The following is a 17,329-nucleotide window of genomic DNA, read 5'->3' on the forward strand; positions in this document are numbered from 1 at the left end:
AGTGGCCATTGTAGCGCGAGTGACGAATTGCTAAGTTTTACAGTTCTGGCTAACGTTCCGAACTAATGTTGTAGTTTCTTTATTTAATAGAAGTAGTGACCGAGTGTTCGCACCGTTTAATGATAAAATAAAGCAGCCCGTAGTCACGCCAGGAAATCGAAGTAGGTACGATAAATTTTCCATAAATTTCCATACTTAATGGATGGTAATCTGTGGTCATTTTATATGGTGGTCATTTCCATTACCATTTATCGATATTAACATAAAACGAAGGCGACGTTGCGTAAGGATTTGGTGATAGGACTTTTTACTTAATAAACATACATTGTTATCCCTTCAACTATTGTACTATTACTGCATATTACGAATGGCAACCCTAAATCTGTTACAAGTTTAGAACTTAATCCTGTTAGTTTTAAGCAAACAGAAATTAATTTTGAAAATGTGAAAATATTTTTACTAATCTCGTCCGACACGGCATTTCCGTTCCAGTAATATCCCGAATGCATCCGCGTAAATCGCTTGTCGCACTAGAAATGCGAACATACCGACAATTTTTAACTCTGATAGGTGCCAGTCTATCCTTTGAGACATTTTTTATGCCACGGGAATTCCATATTTTTGGTACAATCTGCGAACTCAAACATCGTGCAAATGAGTAGGCTGTAATCCTGTTTTATAGCTGAACAGAGAGAAGACGTAAGTAGAGAAGATCTACAAAATGCTTCATCCGCTAATCAAATGAAGATTAGAGGTGGAAGGTTCCTGTTTGAGGTGAAACTGTGTTAACTAATTTAAAAGTGCCTATAAAAAAAACTACATTCAAAAAGTTTTTTTAATACAAGCTTTTCGGTAATTTTATTTTTCGAATACTTAGAATTTATTTGATGCACGAGGTGCATAGAAAATAATTGGTTCGGATAGGATCTACGAAATCTGAAAAGATCTATTTTAAGGCTATGGATTATACGCACTAGATATAATATTTCAGTGAAGACGGGAAAATTTAATGTTTATACACAGATTTAAGCAGAGAGTTAATAAAATTAAACTACTTACGTAACATAATTCAGAAAAGTTAGACAAGGGCCTCACACTTTGTTTATCAGCTGGGGGTTAATGAGAATTGTAAAACTCTGAACAATAATGAAAATAAAGGGTAGGGCAAAGAATAGGAACAAGTGAACAATGCAGAGCCTGTTGACTCAGGAAGGCTATCAATCTTGGAGGGACGACACGGGGTCCACTCGAAACTCTTTCTGCTGAACTTTGGTAATGGCTGCTTGATAAATAGTCTAAAAAGTTTGACGTTGAATGTTCAACTTTTTTGACTTAGATTACAAATTCTGGTACTTGTATGTTCTTTTATATTAAAAAGTTCTCACAGGCGTGTAAACTCTACCAATTCTCACTAGGCTATATCCTAAGACCCTTAAATTCAGCGACCCTTTGCCCAGCTGTGGGACAGTATGGTTTATGATTTTATTAGCCTTAGTAAATTCATTATATTGTATGCATTTACGTTATGCAAAAATTTATTAATTAATGAACTGATATGATGTTGAAAACGGTTCTTTGTAAATAAATTGCCATTTAGTTTGATTACCGTTCCAAACTGTGATAAAGATTGGCTGACGAGTGGTGGTTTAAATTATTGGAACGTAAACATCCCCTGCCCACAGTTAAGCTACATAGAGCAATGAAGTTTTATTAAACCTCTTTAAAAATAATATGTGAACTGTTACAGAAATCAAATGTTATATTATAATTATTTTGTATTTGTTGACATATTACGAGTACTTAGGACTTTTTCCTGTCATGCGAGTTGGGGCCTATGTGTGAGTAGTACGTCTGCATGCGTTCCACTTGCATACTATCGTCTCATTCATATAATAATAACCACAAGTCAGGACCAAATTCAATGGACTGTCAGTTTCCTTTTGCCGTTGTCGCCCCTCCATATCAGTGCGCGAAGTATCATATGACGTGCGGCGAAAGATGCGATATTGAGCTTGGCCAAGTTCACAAAGTTTTATTAATTATTATAAAAATTAATCTTTAACGACGGGGAAGGGTTGAAGCGAGAGGAAGTGGCGGATGTCTTGATTTCTATTTTACATGTATGTTTCATAAAATATAGGTAGTTTCAATGCAGTACGTCTCCTATATTTACAGAAAAAACAATTTACTTCTTCGGTAAATACTAAAAAGTTGAAAATAAATTAATATAGAATGTTACTTCTTCTTTGCAAAAGGGAGTATTATATATTTACAGCGCAATCCAATAGCTGATCTCCTGTAAGCTTCTATAGCCGAATAAGACATGGATACAGAGAATATACAAGTAGCCAAATGAAGACAGAAATAAAACAGAGGAGTTTACGGGGCGGTAGAAGTACATCCAATTTTTAGAGCGAGGCTTTCATTTTGAAATTGTATGTAAGGTTATACTTATCGAGGTTGTAAGTTGGAAATAAGTCGAAAGACGAAATAATTAATTTTCTGTTATTTGATATTTCATTGTCAAAACTGTAGTAATTGAATTAGCCTCGGGGTAATTGAAACATTTTCGTAAAAGGTTTTTTGTTATAAAAGCGCTGCTAAATATAGCTATTTCCTTAGTGACCAAGACATCTGTGGGTAAAAAGGAAGTAATGTTATTATAGTACAGTACTAGATAGCAGTGATAGCTTAGAATAAGAAACTAGGCTAAGTTCTTGGTTAAGGGGACCGAAGTTCAAATCCCAGGCACGGACCTCTGATTTTACAAAGCTATGTGCGTATTAGAAATTAATTCAAAGGTATGTGAAGTCTACTAATTTGCACTTGGCCAGCTCAGTGGATTATGGCCAAATTCTTCTTTCTGCGAGGAGACTCGAGCCCAGCAGTTGGACAGTAATGGGTTGATAATGATGATGACTACATAGCAAGCAATTTGATATTATTTAGTAATAAGGTAGTAGTCGAGTGTGTAGGTAATAAGTTCAAATAGCACATGAAGAAAAATAATGTGGTGCTGCACATATGATGAATATAAAACCAAGTAGCGTTCATTAGCGCACGTCTCATAGAATTTCTGATGCGTCTGCATTATCATTGTTCTAAGTATAATGGGATAATTGGAGCTCACTTAATATATTCGCAGTATGTATACGTCCTATTCTTAGGAAAATGCGCAGAAATAATTTTTCGTGCGAAAAGTTCCTCTTTTCTCCATAACTTATTTTAACCTTAATTAAGATACGAAAGTATAGTTTTAAAAGGCTGAAATATAATAATTTAATTACATCAAAATAGTTTTGTACATAATGCAGTGTACTTTAGACAACTAGTAGGTAACTGAAAATAACATTCAAATCGTTTAAGTAAATCCATCTACTTTTTTTATAAAGTGGCTTAATCATCATGGCAATTTGCCACATAGATTCCTAAGTTACTTTTTTGATCTTGCATAAATTTAAATCGAAGCACTGTTTTAGTGTGTGTGTACCTCTTTTTACCAACTAAGTCATCTACAAGGTCTACTTGTGTAGAAATCCAATTAATTCACTCAGTACCAAAAGTTGGGCAGCATTAACCACCCTTTGGCAAGGTATTCATACGTCTCAATTTAGGCATTCAATTTATACGTTTGCTACTTCCATTACATAAAACTATCCTCCCATAATATATTAACGGTGCCACCATAAATCCGCACTTCGTCATGCATGAATAGAGTAATTAAGGCAAAACAAACGCTCGTAGCATTTAGTCTAGTGTTCGGGAAATTTGCAAACCCACGTCAGACGCTGTTGATTACCGGCTCTGAAACCTGAGCGCACGTGCGCCAGCTAATTGTTACAATTAGCCTCATAGCTGCCTAACGTTATGCCAAATTATGGCGTGTTTGCTGGAAAGTAATTAAACATATGTTGTAATAGCTTCTGCGCTCGCAGCTTCACGCTGGGATTGTCTATCTTGCCAAGAAAATGACGGTATATTTTCTTGAGGTAGAACCCTACGCGGTTCCACTCTGGGGCACCACTGAAATAACTATTTCTGCCTAATAACAACAGTGTTAGGTGCACTGTGTTCTGGATTGAAGGTTGTGGATTTGTGCTAAGGGCTACATTAGCAAAAGGCGGTCCAACTTAATCCTTTGAGTAAGCAATGCATCTACCTATGGTCGACTTTAGGTGAGACCCTTATCCTATCTGGGGTTGATTATAGATATCGATGCGCGATAACTGCTAATAACCATCAGGTGAACTGCAAGTTTTTTGATACTTCTATAACATATACAAATATATAGATCCAGAAATCAATATATTGTATACATTTAACACGATACCTTCTGAATGGATAATTGGTATGGCGAATGCTGTGCTACGCGGGTCGCTATTGCGTCAGGTAAAGGGAAATTGGTGATAATAATTGGCTTTGACCGTTCAAAGCTCATTATAGCAAGCGATCCGGCAAGCGTGGTTGGTTCTTGAATGGATGGCCACTAATGGCAATTTTAATAAGCCCAGTATCGTGAATATGAATATATGAATGCTCATAATGCATGATGAAATTAATTGGATATTTACAACACGTTATATAAGATTATAAGCTATGAAAAGTTTTATTTTATTAAGACATTAAGTGCGACAATATTGAATTTAGGAAATATAAAGTTATATTGGTATGTATTAACTTAAATTACTAAATAAAATTTTATTGTTTTATATAATAGCAAAATGTTAAAAATCGCAGTACTAAAATAATAATTAAAATAGAATTATTCGTCGTGTATCGTCGTGTATCAACGCTCTAAGCGTTTCCGTCCTTTTTGGAATGTTAAACAGTTGGTTCCGTTTGTAATCACATGTTGTGACAATCGTTAAACCTTGTTGGAAGCCTTCGGGCAGCTTAAAACTTTCGGTTGTTGTTTACTAACCCGTACCTCTACCAACCATTACATAGGTATCATAGGACAGTATGTAGTACTGTAGCACTACCATGAGTTGGCATAGAAACGCCACTATAGAAATTGTAAATAGAAAACTATTGTCATTTTGCTAGTGAATAACGTAACTACTATCGTTACGGTATTTCTTGACAACGTCTGTCAATTTGTATGGCAATAGATCATAATGACATTCGCTAGCGATTTGATTTCGATAGGTTTTTTACGTATCGAGTTACGCCACTACGGATTTTAGTTCTACGAGTAACCACCAGAGGCGCTGTACAATTTTTCATACATTTATTTTACGCAGTCGCTAGCGAGTAATACTTTTGTAAACTCATGGTAGTGCTACTGATCTTATATTACATTGCAAATCTTTGTCCATATTTACTAACTAGTTAAAGCTAATGGTTTGGATATATTTTTCTATAAATGTACCTTGAATTATGACCATAATAATAAATGATTTATAGATATGATTAGCTTTCATTTCTCAAGGTACAGTAATAATTTTGTAAAATTGTTAAATTTATTTAAGTTAAATTTATATACATTTTATTCATCGTTTGTTTACACGTAGATATTATTAAGATATTTTCATAAAGTTTACATTCCTCTTGGAATACTGTGGGCCATTACGATTTATCACGCTCTTTGCATTATAATCGTATTCGTATTTTTAGCTGCACAATAGTCATTACCCATATACAGCTCATGATTAAATAGTCATTAGTTAGAAGCATAGATTAGTAAAGATTACTCACTCCTAACAAGAAAATGTACCCAGTTTTGAGAATTGAAATAGTCGCGTAAATAAGTTTTGCCACGTCTCCGTGCAAAAATATCCCTAAAATATTTGAAATAATTATTTATTTATTATGTAAATTACACAATATTAGTTATTTATTCGTAAATTTTCTCTAAAAATGTTTTTATTAGTTAAGAATTCAAAAAAAGAACTTACTAATAAGCCGTTTGTGGCTTCATTCAATTTCAAGGCGGCGAAGTATCTTTACTAATCTATGGTTAGAAGTGATATAGCCATTACTCTTCAGTTGCTGAAAACGTGTTGAGTGTATAAAACACTCCCCGTACATTTTTGTATTATCTGAATAATTGAACTAACACCGTTTAAAATTCAATTTCATTTTGCATTCGGTGAGTATTTAACGTCTGCCATGTTCACTACGGCTATCATTTACACGATGTTCGATTCCAGGGATTCCACCGGAAAATATGAATAATTCAAACAAAGTGTGGCGTGAAAGAGTCTCAAAGGAAAGACGAGCTCCTATTAGAGTTTAAAATTGTCGGTACGTTCGCATCTCCACTAGCGACGTGCGATTTACGCGGAAATGTATTCGGGATATTGCATGAGCGGAAATGTTTTAGCGCGAACGTTTTCAAAATTTGTATCCTTCATAGCTGCTTATACTAAAAAATCTATAGACTGCTATGGTTTAATCATCTTAACCTTGAGCATCATGAACCATCATTGATTTTTTTTCTTTCTCAACCTATAATTCTAATTCGTTTCAACTACCTTTCACTGTTCGTAAGTAAATACGTTAATAGATGGAAATAGATTTTTCTTAATTAAGGCAATTGCAAGACTTAATAATTTAAGGATCAAATTCGTTAAAAAGTACAACACTATATTTATACATTTTGAAACAAAATTATCCATACATTTTTAGGCATGGTTAAAGCCCTCTCTGAAAAAGCCAATATACATTACTTTATGGTAATAGCTAAATCTACTTTTATAATATTTTAAGGCCGGTCGTAATCATCAAGCCTCGTAAGTATAATAAAGTACGTCAAAAGAACTAATTTCACGCTTCTTCTTGCATAAGGGCTAAAAAATATTCGTGAAAAAGTGAAGATCACCGTATGTACCAGAGATCTTTTAGAGTGTTTATTTGATCATAAGGGTTCATGTTCATCTACAAAGACGATTGCACGTAAATGGAATAAATATATAAAGCTATATTTCTTGAGCTTATTACAATAAAAGAAACATTTAGACGAAGATAATACAGGATGAATCTCCATAAAGTGCACATATTGAAACAGGTAAAATTAAACCGCATTTTGTCGACAAAAAAAAATATAAAAAAAATAAAAAAAATTTTTTTTTGGGTTTTACGACCTTTTGAATTTTTTTTTGGGAATTGTGCACCTGAAGTAAATAAATCGCTATAACTTTTAAACTAAGAGGGTTATCAGGTTCAAACAAAAATAACAATGATTGCCAATGATAGGCCGTACTGATCCATGAAAAAAAAAACAAAAAAAAAATCATCTTCCCAGGAAAAAAATGTCAGATTAGTGCAAAAAAGCACTTTTTTTAGGTAAAATTTTCAGTAATCATCAATTTCCTCAAAATAATCTAGGCATTTTATTTTTTTATTATTGTTTAATGCAATTCTACGTCGTATTAGCTTTCAAACACTAAAAAAACCACGCCTCTAACTCAAGTATAAAGTTTGCTAGGAACGTTTCAAAAAAGATACTCATGACGCGACGCACGTGCGCCCTAATAAAACTGGTATAGTCCGACCCATAATTAGATGTCCAAAATATAAACAAAGAAAACTATCAAAAATATGTTTCAATGGTAAATTCATGGTAGTTTCTTATTTTTGACGATATTAAAGTGATAAAACTGTAATAAAATAAATCTTTAATAATTAAAAAAAAAACACTAGTTTGTATTAAAAATGTTATTTATTACCAACACCCTTAAAAACTGCCTTTGTTTAAGCGCTCGTAGGAAACTTTATACTTAAGTTAGAGGCATGCTTTTTTTTTGGTGTTTGAAAGCTAATACGACGTAGAATTACATTAAATAATAAAAATAAAATAAAAAGCCTAGATTATTTTGAGGAAATTCACGATTACTGAAATTTAACCTAAAAAAAATGCTTTTTTCACACTAATCTGACTATTTTTTTCTGGGAAGATAAGCTTTTTTGTTTTGTTTTTTTCATGGATCAGTACGGCCTATAATTGGCATTCATTGTAATTTTTGTTTGAACATGATAACTCTTTTAGTTCAAAAGTTATAGCGATTTATTTACTTTAGGTGCACAATTCCAAAAAAAAAAACTTCAAAAGGTCGTAAAACCCAAAAAAAAATTTTTTTATTATTTTTTTTATTTTTTTTGTCGACAAAATGCGGTTTAATTTTACCTGTTTCAATATGTGCACTTTATGGAGATTCCCTGTATATTTTCATAAATATTTTTATAACAATGACAATAATTATGACAATTGGTTTCCCGCCAAAACTCAATCTCACGCACGTCGCACCGCGCCTCACTGCACCACAGATTAAAAATCACTACGCCACAAATTATGAATTGATTTAAACACTTATTTGTATGAAACATGACCGACTGTGCGCTACAACAAACCACCCCATTTTCGATGTCGACAGCAATGCGACTTAAATCGTCTAATTTGAAAGCGCCTTTAGATACCAACAAGATAATTGGCTACTTGACACTTTTTGGGAAAGTGTTTTAATGAATTAGTATACGTATTATATATACCTTTCATTGATCACTTTTTCGAAAAAAGGGCTATTCATTAATAAAAATCGAACTTTCTTTACGGTGAACGGAACGTCGCGTTAAATCAGGCGGTCAAGTGTCATTTTGTGGCGGAACGTCATTACACTGTAAACAAACAATGCTTAGAAGAAAATTGAGAGTTATTTAGCTATTATAACTAAAATTTAAATAAATGACAAGTTATAAGACGTGTGCAGTGACGATGTGTACAAGTACGATCGTAACAAATTTGCTTATACAAGTTCCTAAACCCAAATCTCATAAACGTTAAAGAACTTGCAGATTCTTATATGTATGTTTAAATCCTCTGTTTGCAAGCAATGACATTTTATACTATCTATGTAAGAGAAGTATTATTGAAAAAAAGGAATAAATTTAGTAACTCTCGAGTGATTCGTCAATTCCAAATCATTGGAACGGGACGTAATCAAAACAAAACAGCAAGTGGAAGTATTCATATATTTAATATATTATATAGATGTCTATGATAAGAATAGAATTATAAGACGTCTATGAGGATTCTATTTTAAGGGCCCATTCTGAAATTAATAGGACACAATTAAAATATTTCATGACTGTGTTATTATTGATGGTGCATGTGCACTGATTAAGTTACAGGACTGTATAATTAAAAATACATGATTTGCTAATATTAGTATTTTATTAACCGATTTCTTTGTTTATTTGGTTTATATGGTTCTATGAGTGAGTACACACAGCAGAACTTTTGTATATATTTATCATATGTTACAGTTACAATAATTACTACAGATCACCTAAGCTAAATTTTTGTGCTGCTTGCGTGTCTGCTTTTCTTCATTACTAAAATTATTTTCCGTAACAAATGGATATATATTTTTATCACTGTCATTTTCAGAATTAAATTGCAATGCAATAATAGGAACTGTATGGTCACTTTTCTTCCTTCATCTTGTTGGGTAGGTTACGCAAGTAAAGAAGTACTATTTCCCGTGTACTTTACTTTATGTATTTCAGACTGGTGCCCACTTTCGAAACTTTTGGCTCCTCACTTCTTCTAGGCAGGACAGTCATCACATTTTCATTTTCATTGATGTACCTTGTGTTCAGGACAACTTTTACTTTTCATGAAACACAAACTTGCCTTCCTCTTAAACTGCACATACTCTATAACGTCGTCACTATACGATTGTAACCAATTAATAACCTTAAAACAGTTCACATAAGAATATAAGTATATTTAAAAAAATCTTAATAATTACTTGAAGACAACCTTTCTTCTGTCTGAAGTCAGTTAAGAAATGTTTTAATTGTCCGATATGTTTAAATGTAAATATAAAGAATGTTTTACTTACGTTGTTTATTTGATATTTCCATAGGTTATCACCCGGAAGTTTTTGTATCCATTTTGATTTATTGCACTGCATATATGGATCTTCTTTAAGCAGGTTTACGCTATCAGCTTTAATATAGTATGGCTCCATTTCGGTTCACAACATAAATTCAACCAACTCTAACAGCAAACGATTTAATTATTATTTGTCTTGTTTGGTTTCGATGTAGTGACGTCACATGACATTTGAGGCAGCACTGTCGCCGTTTTGGGATTTAAAATCCACAGATAAAAAATCGAAAATTTCTTTTTAAAAATTAAAATACTTAGAACGTATTAAAAAATAAACGAAATACTGCATAATTTATGTTTACTTATAAGCTATCATATCCAACATATTTCATATTTTATTGTTATAACTGTCAAGTACCCAATTTAACATATACCTACAAGGTCATCAACAATAACTACAAAACCTTGGAGGGAGCGAATGTTTTACCTTAATTCAGTAGTTCAACAGTAAATTGTTTTTGTTTGGCTTTATATTAACGTAATGTCTTCAGGGAACGCCTAATGGGTGCATTAAAAAGCAATAAATGTAGTTTCAGAAGCTTCTTCGTGTTTCCTAAATAAATTGCTATTGCTCATTTTAATAATTGCTAAGGGTCCTTGATATTTAGTTTAGTATCAAATAGTAAATGCTCTATCTTGATATGATAACAGAAGTATACTCACCATGCAGTTTTGTGGCGCCTACAGACACAAAGACCACTCATCCTATAGACATTTATAATCAATCCTTAATTAAATTGATGTTCGACCTGATTTCGGCCATATATGCGTTGCAATTCCTGAGAAATAAATTGGAACGGTTCGTGTAAAAAAATGTCGCCTTATTGCACCCAAAAAACTAGAAGTCAGCGGCGCTTAATTGCGTTTACAAGAAAGAAATAGATGTAGCAGTGTTACTGCAAACTTTCCTACATAGGTACACATATCATATATACACATAGCTGCGTTTCCAGCCACACATCACTTTTAATATAGAGTTTAAATGACGTTTGTTGTTTAATGGCGAAGTAATGCAATTCAATGGAACTCTACCCTGTGTTGGTGGAGTGGAGACCATACCTACATATACTCGTATTATTATTACATATGTAATAGAATTTGGTAATCATATTTTACATCAACCCGTTATTCGTATGGTTGGCAGGTGTAGATAATGTACGATTATAACAGTGTTGCAATAAAACATTAAAATGTAATTACTGACATAAGTGTTACTCTTGACTTATGAATATTTATTTTGCATCACATTTATTAAATTTATACGCTCTCACCTCAGTGGCACTTAATACATAGAAGAGAAGTGCCTACACCAGTAAATGTTCAGCTTACATTTAAATGCCTGTGTAAAAAAAGTTGACAAACATCTGGGAATAGTTCTAAACATCCTCCTAAGTAGTGCAAATTTGTCAACCACGTCATTATACTTCGCTATCAAATGGAACCTTTAAGCGTTGTTGTCCTTTCTGCAATATTCGTTTAAAGATTACAATCAGGCAGTGATTCTTAGAGAAGGCGTTCCAACTTAGTCCTCATGATAAAAATACATTTCTTATCACCCTGAGGCGAAATCGTTTTTGGAGTCTACATTCGTTGGTAAACGTCACTCACCTCGATAATTACGTAAATAATAATAACAATCATATATTCAAAGACTGCTTTGTGTATTTCTCCAACAAATTACCTTCGATACGCCAGCGCCCTAGAGCTGTGGGAGCTTTACGAAGCTGAAAATGCAAATTATGCTATTTACTTTATATTGGAGATGTTTCGCAGGAACTCTGCAATAACTTAACGGGAAATTGGCTCAAATATGTCGATATTATGTGGCCCGGTGTATGCCCGGGGAATTTATTACTTTTCACCTCTATTAGAATAAATTCGTATTTCCTTAGGGAACGGATCGAGTTTCGAGTTCTATTATCATTTTACATTGTACCTGTTTCCAATCAATGTTCCTTTTTTATATAAAAATGTTTTATGATGAAACCTTTACTTTATTTTATTAGATACGTACACTTATTTGGTTATATTAATCTTCATGAAAATACATACATACATACAAATTACTTGTCACTGTTCGTGTATGATAATTTCTGGAACCGCTCAACCCATTACAATGAAATGCGAATATGTATGATAGGTTGCAATTTCAAAGACATAATATTTTTTATTCCATAGGTGGTTTCGTTTTCTATAGGGGATTTTTTCCGTGACTGGACAACTGTTGCCTGTATAGTATACTGTGAAATCTAGATCACCATCATTTCATAATCATCTCAGAGAAGGACATATAAAATATAATATACATTTCTGCCCTATTTCTCTTATCAACTCAGCTAAAAATAAGGAAGTCAGTTACAAATCTTTATTCACCTTTTGCTTTTATTAAAAAGTTTGGTGAGTCGGTATTCACGTCTTTACGGAGAGCACAAAGGAGGGATATTATCGTTGATATTGGCAAACTTAGAGCAATGTTTCGTGTACAAACGTAGCTAATATAGCAGACGAGACGCTTGCTATTTGCTGAGAGGGTTCCCTTATGTCAACTGGTAATCGTATGGAATACGCATATTATAGCAGTCTTCGATAAGTTATTACTAAAACTTACATAGGTGATCTTGCATATTCGAGAATAATAAAAGTGCGTAAGACATACTTGCTGATACTCTGAATGTTTTTGAAATTACACTTAGATATATTTTAAACATAGGTTTTATTGGGTTTACTGAATAATTGAAATTGTTGTTTTCCATAAATACAAGTGGCTCACATCATATAGGTTCCATTATAAAATATAATTTAAACCGTATTTTAAATTTATTTTAATTGTAGGTATACATAACACTACAATGTAGGGAGTTTAATTACAGTTCATTTAAAAGAAAATGTTACATTAATTATAAAGACGACGGTAAGGGAATTTCCTTTAGATTTTAGATTTTAGAAGGTGGTAGAACCCTTTGTGGTTCGACTCCAGCGGCACCACCGCCACATCTATTTCTACCTAATAACAGCAGTGTTAGGCGGTGCTGTGTTCCGGTTTGAAGGGTGTGGTAAGGGAGATATACTTTTCCGAGGCGTTCCAGCTTAGTCCTCAGGGGCAGCGGCGCATCTGTGGCCGACCTCAGGTAGTAATATTTAATCCTATCTGGGGTTGATTACAGATGTCCATGGGCGGCAGTAGCCACTTACCATCAGGTGGACTGCATGCTCGTCTGCTACTCTTATTTTATAAAATAAGATCATTTTCTTAGAAAAGAAGTTCTTCTGTTACATAGAAATAGGTAATTAGGTACTTTTCAAAAGTAGACTAAGCCAGGTCAATAATGAAAAATGTAACACAATATCTTAATATTACAAAGAATGTTTTAAAAAGATCTTTTTATTTTCAGATGATCTAAAAACAATAAAATTCTGCCATGCGGGAATATTGAAATTTTTATGACAAAAATAATAGCGTAGCTTCTTAGGGGATATTTTACGTTTAAAGATGTTGGTTTTAAAATTTTATCATAATATACGATTGGAAGTACTTATATCATGTGAATGTGATACGGTTTATGGACTCTACGCTTTTATTTAGTCGTAAAAAATCCAGCTTTCTCGCTGGCTGAAAACGTATTTTATTTTACATTTTTAGTAATAAAGCATTTTAAATATTTTTGTCAATGCATTACACTTGTTTTAATTCATTTCTTGTAAATATATTACTTTAGAGAAAGAAAAGAGCATACAATTGATTAGATAGATACACACGTAGAGCAAGTTTATACGTGAAACTGAATCACTATTTTAAATTTTATTAAATAGGAAATTTTTTGATATAATCTTACATATTATAATTACGCTGCAAAAAAGCTAAACACGTAAAATCATAATTACGCAATTACTACGGTATGGCTAAAATTACTTATCACTTACTTGATGTTAATAGAGAACAACTTTGAGGATCCTGTTTGCTTGAAAGTTCTGCATAAAGTTTAAAACAGTGGGTGAAGTCTACCAACCTCTAGTTCTTAAAACATGAGAGAATAAGTATGCCCATTACTGGGACAGTATGGGTTAACAAAGATGGGAACCAGTATACTTACAACTCAAAATAATCAAATTACGATATTTCAAGTGCATAATAAGTACTTTTTCTATGTGATAAGTTTTAATGATCCCTGAAGTTTTTGGTGGATGATACTTCGCATGCAAATAATGACTTCCTCCTCAGTGACTTAGGTACCTACCGTAACTTTCAGGATTCTTTTAAGAGTGGCTTTTGAAATACTTCTTAAGTTATACATTTATATATTTTTTTTATTAAGAATATTTACTTTTTGTTAAGATTTGAGCTTACGATTATTGTAATGAGAAGTACTTTCAAAAAATTTGTACAATTAAGGAAAACAATTAAACAATTTCTCTGTAAGGTATCTGATTAACAACTAATCCGTTACAGCATTCTTCACGTAGTATTCTTCTCTGTACGACAGTCTATTTTCAAAATCTACATTAAAATATGAATTAATTTCATAGGACACAATCGTCTCTACGTACTACCTACTGATTAATAATCTATTTTGGACTTCCTCGGTACAGTACACAGGTACAGGTAGGTACAGTTGACTAATATAAAAATCACAGAATTATTTTTCCCATACGTAAGCATTATAATTTCCCATACATTCGTTCTTTTATTCCAACTAGTCAGAATTTGTGCGATGTTGTCTGAAAATTAGTTTTCGTCGCACGGCATCATTTGGCACGATATTGCCATCGCAGACATGATATGATTCGGTCATGGATATAGTTCTGCGGAGAGCATGCCATATGCCTTGTAATCTGTTTGTTTACTCTCTTTATTCGTAACGTGATGTAATAACTTCACCGAAAACAATTTCTATTTTCCCAAGATGAAATGGAAAAACTACTTACATTTAATCTCGTTTATTGCTTTTATCTATTTGGAGGTTTTGGTAGGCTTTATTAAGGACTTCTTTAGTTTTGATAACCTCCAATCCAATCCAAGGAACTGCTGTAATCAGAAGTCTTAGCAATATTGTTAACCATGAAAGCTGGCATAAATAAAGAGACGATATTAGGTAATGGAGGTCACATCAAACCTTTTAATTAATTGAGAAGCTTTTAGTGTCTGGCCGATTTTACTTACCATCAAATTATTTTTGTAATTGAACCAAAAATCGGCCAAACTAAAAGCAATATACATCGGGTTCCATAAAGAAAATTCAAGGATATTCTAACATCAATGTACAGTCGTATATTGTAAGTACATCAAGTAACGCAAAATACAAGCTAACTAATTTCAGCTATAATTAACCGATATGGCGAAGGTACAGTCGTAATGAAATAAAACCGTGTTAATAACAATATTTTCCAGTGTATGTACAGAGCTATGGAACAAAATTATGTTGAATGAGAAATTGCGAGACATGAATTATTCACGTGGGAAAGGTTACCGACAGCCAACAACTGTTCTGCTCTGAAATACAAAGACATTATTTATTATTTGTGATCTGCTGATAACAGTTATTGTACGAATGTACGTATTATGTGAAAATTATGAAATAAAATTTGCTGACAAGAAATACATGACAAGATCTGAAAAGCGGTATTTGTATTAATATTGTTGTCTTACATTTGAAGTGTATTAAATTCCCCTGAATAGTAACTTACATGAGTGTACATTTTTGTGTAGAAAAATGTCGATAACAACTCAAATAATATTTACGTAAAACGTAGACTAAAAATGTATGGAGTCATTTTTTATTCAGTGGAAGTAGTTTTTTTTTTATAATATAAGAGTAGCAGACGAGCATGCAGTCCACCTGATGGTAAGTGGCTACTGCCGCCCATGGACATCTGTAATCAACCCCAGATAGGATTAGATATTCCTACCTGACGTCGGCCACAAATGCGCCGCTACCCCTGAGGACTAAGCTGGAACGCATCAGGGAAGTCTGTCACTCTTACCACACCCTTCAAACCGGAACACAGCAGCGCCTAACACTGCTGTTATAATATATGCTGCTGTTATAAGCCTAATATGCTGTATCCGTAGTTAATCGCAGTTACATTGCTAATCTTCGAGAGTAAGTTCTAAACTTTACAATGAAATAACAAAACAAATCCGGAAGTAAGTAGCTTGAATCGCAAGGGAAGGCAGTCAACGGGATTTTTCGAATGCGCATCGGTACTCAGTCGCATTGATAAAGCTTTGTGTCCGAACGAGTTTTTAGAACTGTCATCGCGGCCGTTGTCAGCGTTAATGAACAGCGTTTACAGAGGGCGCTGTACAATTCTACTGAATAGAAGTCAGCAGAATTGTACAGCATTATGTAATTAAACGTGATTGCTATTTTGTTTTGAGATAACTTTAAAGTAACAAATAAAAAGCTTATTTATAACTCTTTAACGTCGGAATTTGAAATACCGTTAAATACAGTTAAATACTGAATTCAGATAGATTGAATCAGAAAGAAAGTCAATCAACGTTCGATTTCTGTAACGCACATCAGTGGTCAGTCGCATAAAGCTTTGTGTCCGAACGAATTTTTAGAACTCATTGAGGCCATTGTGAGTGTTAATGAACGGCATTTGCAACGCACTATTGGGACAATACTGCTAAATGGAAGTCAGAGCATTCTGTAAATTAACATGATTGCTATTTTGGTTTGAGATAACTTTAAAGTAACAAATACAAATACTCCAAGCTTTCTTCAAAGAAATATATTAACGCTGTGAGTGTAAAATACAGTTGAATACTGAATTTATCGCAAGGAAAGTCAGTCGACTTTGGATTTCTGTAACGCGCATCAGTGCTCAGTCGCATTGATAAAGCTTTGTTCCGGACGAGTTTTTAGAACTGTCATCGCGGCCATTGTGAGCGTTAATGAACGGCATTTGCAACGCACTATTGGGACATTACTGCCAAATTGAAGTCAGGGCATTATGTAAATTAATGTGATTGCTGTTTTGTTTTGAGGTAACTTAAAAGCAAGGAATAAAAAGTACTTCAAGTTTTTTCCTGATAATATTTTAACGCCGGGAGTGTAAAATACAGTTGAACACTGAATTTAATCGCAAGGAAAGTCAGTCGACTTTGGATTTCTGTAACGCGCATCAGTGCTCAGTCGCATTGATAAAGCTTTGTTCCGGACGAGTTTTTAGAACTGTCATCGCGGCCATTGTGAGCGTTAATGAACGGCATTTTACGGAACGCGCCGCCACGCCGTGATGAATGGAAGCCAGCGCATTATGCAATTAATGGGAATTACTGTTTTGTTCTACTTTATTGTTGGAAAATGGCTTAGGCAATGAACTCTAACAGCAGTTTGTTAGGAAAATTAGCCGACGTGCCCAGACTACGTAAGTATGTATAGATACTGCGAATAATAAACAATTGAAAGGAAGTTCACTTATTTTTAT

Source organism: Epargyreus clarus, unplaced genomic scaffold, assembly GCF_041222505.1.
Source record: "Epargyreus clarus isolate Ecla_fem2 unplaced genomic scaffold, WU_Ecla_fem_2.2 ptg000003l, whole genome shotgun sequence".
NCBI lineage: Eukaryota > Metazoa > Arthropoda > Insecta > Lepidoptera > Hesperiidae > Epargyreus > Epargyreus clarus.